This window comes from Rattus norvegicus, chromosome X (genome assembly GCF_036323735.1).
Source record: "Rattus norvegicus strain BN/NHsdMcwi chromosome X, GRCr8, whole genome shotgun sequence".
In the NCBI taxonomy this organism is placed as follows: Eukaryota; Metazoa; Chordata; class Mammalia; order Rodentia; family Muridae; genus Rattus; species Rattus norvegicus.
The window spans coordinates 42,109,914-42,116,408 of NC_086039.1; the positions used below are offsets into that span (position 1 = coordinate 42,109,914).

Here is a 6,495-nt window from a genome sequence, read left to right on the forward strand (position 1 = left end):
AAAAGGGATCTATCATGACTGCCCTCCAAAAGACTCAACAAGCAGCTGAAAAAGTCAGATACATGCACATAGCCAACGAACAGAAGCTGATGATCCCTCTGGTTCAATTAGGGAAAACTGGAGGAAGCTGAGGATGTAGGTCCTCACCTGTAGGAGGACCAACAGTCTCAAGTAACCTCAACCTCCGAGATCTCTCAGACACTGGGCCACCAACCAGGTAGCATACACCAGCTGAGATGAGGCCTCCAACACACGTACAGCACAGGACTCCTGCGTCTGGGTTCAGTCAGGGAAGATGCACCTAACTCTCAGGAGACTAGAGGCCCCAGGAAATTTAGAGGTCTGGTGGGTTGGGAAGGGTGGGCACATGCTTGTGGAGACACAGGGAGGGTTATATGGAACTGATGAGGGGGGTGGACCGGGAGGGGAATAAAATCTGGAGTGTATAAATAAAAAAAATAAAAAAATAAACAAAAAATAAAAGGTGGCTCTTTGGGAAGATAAGATTGACAGACCTTTTTGGCACACCTAAACCAAAGAAAGAGAGGATCCAAATTAATTGAATCAGAAATTAATACTACATCACAACAAACACTGAAAGAATGCTAAAAGGAAATACTCTAAATAACTGTATTGTGTTACATTGGAAAATCTGAATGAAATGTACAAGTTTTCCAATATAACCAAATCTTCAAAATCAAACCAAGAAGTAATCAACAATTAAAACTGACCCATAACAAATGAGAAGACTGAAATGATAATAAATATCTTTCAAGGTAAAGGAACATTCACAGCCAGACAGATTCGCAGGAGAATTCTACAAGACTTTCAAAAAAGATCTATAACCAATCTCTCTTATACTATTTTTTTAAAATTTTGAAATAGAAGGAGCATTCTCAAGCCCCTTCTATGAATTCTACTACTGCAAACTATACTATGGTATAACTCTACTATCCAAAATAGTTAAAGACACAACAACAACATAAAACAAAACTACAGACCGATATCTCATTTTGAACAAAGATTCAAAATGTTCAATAAAACTGTAACAAACAGAATACACACCTATATCAAAATGACCATCCACTATGTCACAGTTGGCTTTATTTCTGAAATACACGGATGATTAAACAGATGCAAGTCAATAAATGTAATAAACTATAGACTAAAGACAAAAAGAAATATCACATGATCATCTCAATGGATATAGAAAAAACCTTTGACAAAATCCAACATGTGTTCAGGATAAAAATCACAGAGAATATTGGCTTCAATATTCATGGAGTTAAACACAGATTTAACTTGTATTTACTGATTTGCAGCTTCTGAATTGTTTTGTTCACTGAATGAGTATGGAAGGTAGTTTATCCATTTTTCATAGGTATATTTGACTGCTGTAATTTCTTTAGAGTTACAACCTAGATGTGTTTGTGTACTTCAATGCCTTTCTGGTTGAACAACATATTCTAATTTTATAAAATATTTTGTAAATATAAAAAGATATAGTCATTTACAGGGGTAAAGCATTGGTATGAAAATTCATTCTTCATAAGCTCTTGTGTTTTTTCTGGTCACAATTATTGGACATGGTCACATTTCCAATTTATGATAGAAAATTATATTATAAAGTTTTGACTTATTTCATTGCTTTGGTCCTTTGGGGGTGATGGAATTTCCCTTTGAATGTTGAAATACATTATTATAGTTTACCCTTTATTTTTCAAGTACAATAATAGTTTTTTTATTCTGGGCTCAGTGGGATCAGTTGAATATTTCTAAACCTACATGGTCACATCTTTGTTTTGATTAGTTATATGCAATTATTTCGCCTCTAAGAATAATAGGGCATGCAATTGGTGAGCTATTAAAATGGCTGTAATTAAAGCAACACATGAAAAAAGGATCCAGTTTTGTGGATAGTTGTTTATTCTGCATTTTGCTCTTCAAAACAATTAAATTGTTGTTATATACTTATATACTCACAGGGAATATTTGCAATATAATTTTAAACTGGAGAAATTAGTGTTTTATAACGGCCCATTACAAAAACAAGCAAAGAGTCTAATCTCCACTCATTAGGTTGAGGAAAATGCTGGTCTCAGGAGATGGGTAGTCTGTTATTTGCCTTAGTTAAGTATAAATATATGGGAGAATCTCCTCCATCATTTTAGGCATGTAATGTTACTGCGACTATTAGTTAAAGGAACATACTTTGGTATGAATATCTTTTAAATACTGTAGATGGCATAAATTTTGCCGTAATCCTACTCCAACCTTAGCCTATTCTGTAATCTTTCATTATTAGGGTATCTGGGTAGACTTTCTACTTTTGCCATTTTTTTAATTTAATGAAAATCCAGAATAAAATTACATTCTAAATGCCTTTTTAAAATTTTGGACAATTACTCATTATTTGAGTAGTTCAGTAGCCTTTAGTTTTCATCTGAATTTTCATCTAATTGGTAATGACCTTCAGCCAACTTCATTCTCTCTCAAATTCCCTAATCACATTTCACAGCAGTACCATCAGACTGTTGTCTTGGAAAAGCTACAGGCTGAGATGCCAAGGAAATCCATGCAGACTTGAAACACTTAAAGAGAACTAGAGTGGACAAGAAAAAGAAAAATCACCCAACCTCATCAAGAGTAGAGAATGTGGTGTCTCTGGAGTTATATTCATTAGATGTTCAAATGAGTTTTCTAAATTATTTTCTAAAAATAATATGAATATTTTATTTCCTCAAAACCTAAAGTCAGCAGATTTTGCACAGTTTAATATCATTTCATAATAGTTAACAAATTTGGTTGCAAATACTGTTTCTTGTTTTATTTATTTATTTATGGCATCTTTGTTTCCAATGATCAATTAATTGAAACATGTGGCATAGTCACGGTCTATGCTAATCAACCTGCAGCTGTAGGAAAGGCAATTTAAAGAGATTGCCGTTACTCAGAAATATATGTGACATTTTGAGAGAATCAGAGGGGTTTCAGGGCATTACTGCCAAGAAGAAAAGTTACCAGAGCAAATGCAAAAGCAGTGTAATGAAGCATTTAAATGATTTATCTGTTTGCTACATTCTTGGTTTAATAGAGCTGGGACAGCTTGCTTAACTGCCTGAATGTTTCATATTTCATGGGTTGTTATGGAATTGTGTAGACACTAACTATATAACTCTCAGATCTATTTTTATTCAATCAAATTGTGCATAGTATTGTACATGCCCTGAATTTATATAATGTTTTCGATCGTGGCATTTTACAAGAGGAGAAGATTTAAAATGTGCCATATGACTTACAAGTATAAAGAGCATCTTTAAAATGATACTAGTTACTGAGAGAATAGCAGCGACACCTTTTTTTCTGGGAAACAAAAGAATGATGATGATGAGCTCATTTGGAAACCTTATTCTGCAGGAAAGAACTCAATTATTACTGTTTTGCTTTTACTGTCATAAGTCTTAAACCATCTCCTTCTTGTCTCTCTCCAGCCAGGATCTAGGTGTCTAAGTCTTTCAAAAGAAAAACAAAAAAGTACCTACCTCCACAGGGCATTTTGTTACAGTGGATTGATGGATTGATTTAAGACCTGTCCAAAGAAAATGAAAGGAAAACAAAGTAGAAAGCCACCATGCTGAGGAGGCAAAAGAATCAAATGAAAATAAAGATAACTTCATCTAAAATGAAAATCTGATCTCAAAGGTGTACAGATGGAGAGAAATGTGTTTTTATCATTTTATCTTGCTATCCTGGGCTTCATGGTTTCAATGCTTGTGCTGTGTCTGTATAATTTTTTTAAAAATTACTTACATATTTAAGGATTTCTTCAATTCTGAAGCAAGGAGTATTATAGCTAGTTCTGAAGAGGCAAATTCTTCACTGTAAATTACTTTAAAAAAAAGTTTGTCTTCTGAAATTACATGGATTTTTTTTTCTTCTGTTGACTATGGTTTCAGGGTAGACCACACAGTGCTGTTGATAAGAATTTAGAAATAACTCTACTGGCTATTGGACCTACTTTGCTTCTTAGTAGGGTGTAATTAACAGCTGAAAAATCCACTCAAGTATGAAACAGTTGTCCTATATTATAGCCTATGAACATTTTGATCAGCTGCCAGTTGAGGAGCCTTTGGGGCAAAATTTTACACATTTTGCTCTTGGTTCATGTGAATTACTGAAGCTTGGGGAAGAACAGACTTCAAGTTGCTGCTAATTAAAATGATTGCTCTGACTCCTCTCTGAGGACTACTCTTTCAGTTACAAAGTGCATGTGCAAATGAAGCACCCCAGGCATCAGGAAACTCTCTGAAAGCAAGTTAGAACTAGCCAGGGCTTATCCTTAGACTGAGTTGCCATAGAATAGGCACAGTTGGAGACCCTGTCCAAGGAGTTCTTCATATTTTATCTGAGGAACACAGGTAAATGAATAAAAGGGTTTTTTGTTTGTTTGTTTGTTTTTGGCAAGTAAGGATCCACCACAAGCAAACCAAGCAGCATTTTCTTCAAGGAGATTCTACCATCATTGTCTGAAGCAAAATTGGCTTTCATAAGACCCTGACATAAAGCTTTGCATGCCCACACACACATACAATGGAGAAAACAAATATTGTTGTAGTGTGTCCTACAGTATACACTTTTGCCCACACTTCTTTGCTTGCAAATAGATATTCATAGCAATGACTCCTTGTTCTGGTACAAGGCCTTTGGCTTCTGCTACACTATCAATACTGGAAACTCTCCTGGACTTCTCCTGGTTATCCTACTGTTGCCATGTTATGGAGATCCTACATTTGTGGAACAGCAGGACCAGCCCCTTCATAAGCTCCAGCAGTTCATAGATGGGGTAGATGTTCAGATGGGCCAATTCAAAGCCCTGGATCTGAGCCTGACAGGTATCTGAGTTGGTCAGCCTGCCAGCTCTCTTGCTCTTATGTCCTCAGGGACTCAAAGCTTTTTTAACTCATATGAACAGATACTACACTTGATCTTAGTCAAAAGTCTGAGAAGAGATTCAAAGCTTCCTTTGAAAAATCACAGTTTGATTTTACATGAGTTCTGAGAATCACCAAGGTGGGCCAGATTTCCTTCTTTCCATTGGACTATCTGTGTCCTCTTTATAGATGGCTCTTTTCCAGCATGCCTATATTCAGTGTTCTACTTGTAGTCATGACTGAAAAAGTATTTTCTTTTTGTTCTTTTATTGATAATAGATAATTTTCCTCATGAAATGTGCCCTTCTTATGGTTTCTTCTTGGCACTACTCCTCCTAATTCCTCCCCACCTCTCTTCCTATCCATATCTACAAACTTGTTGAAAATGGCCATTTCTAGTTTTATTGAATTATCAGTTTAGTTTATTTACAGTCTACAAAGGAGCTCCAGTCTAATATGTTAAATTAGTCAGTAGCTGAACAATGTTCAGGATTGTCACATCAATAGCACTGAAATAGTTATGTACATTGATAAGAGCTGATAAAATAAATTTTAAAAGAACCCATTTTCATCTACCTTGCATTACTTTGTAATATTGAAATAAAGAGTCATAATAATATTCTAGAAGTAGCTAGTGTGCTAATCAGCTTTTTTTCTATAGGAAATATTAGAGATAATAAACTCCTAATGAAAAAAATTATAGTCAGTTCCTGGTATTTGAAAAAAAATTTTTTTTTGTTCTAGGATCCAATGGCTCAATATATTTTTTTTCTTTTTTTTAAATTTATTAAATACTTAATAATAATTCTTTGGTTTCCGGGCAAACATGCCCCTCCCCCCTCCCCTTCCTTATGGGTGTTCCCCTCCCAACCCTCCCCCTATTGCCTCCCTCCACCCAAAAGTCTAGTTCACTGGGGGTTCAGTCTTAGCAGGACCCAGGGCTTCCCCTTCCACTGGTGCTCTTACTAGGATATTCATTGCTACCTATGAGGTCAGAGTCCAGGGTCAGTTCATGTATAGTCTTTAGGTAGTGGCTTAGTCCCTGGAAGCTCTGGTTGCTTGGCATTGTTGTACATATGGGGTCTCGAGCCCCTTCAAGCTCTTCCAGTTCTTTCTCTGATTCCTTCAACGGGGGTCCTATTCTCAGTTCAGTGGTTTGCTGCTGGCATTCGCCTCTGTATTTGCTGTACTCTGGCTGTGTCTCTCAGGAGCGATCTACATCCGGCTCCTGTCGGTCTGCACTTCTTTGCTTCATCCATCTTGTCTAATTGGGTGGCTGTATATGTATGGGCCACATGTGGGGCAGGCTCTGAATGGGTGTTCCTTCAGTCTCTGTTTTAATCTTTGCCTCTCTCTTCCCTGCCAAGGGTATTCTTGTTCCCCTTTTAAAGAAGGAGGGAAGAATTCACATTTTGATCATCCGTCTTGAGTTTCATTTGTTCTAGGCATCTAGGGTAATTCAAGCATTTGGGCTAATAGCCACTTATCAGTGAGTGCATACCAGGTATGTCTTTGTGTGATTGGGTTAGCTTACTCAGGATGATATTTTCCAGTTCCAATCATT

General features: G+C 36.4%; 1 pseudogene; it reads right to left on the bottom strand.

Annotated features, from left to right (window-relative positions):
• Positions 1-4,938: 4,938 nt before the first annotated feature.
• On the bottom strand, positions 4,939-5,011 carry LOC120099536 (U2 spliceosomal RNA; annotated as a pseudogene).
• Positions 5,012-6,495: the final 1,484 nt, after the last annotated feature.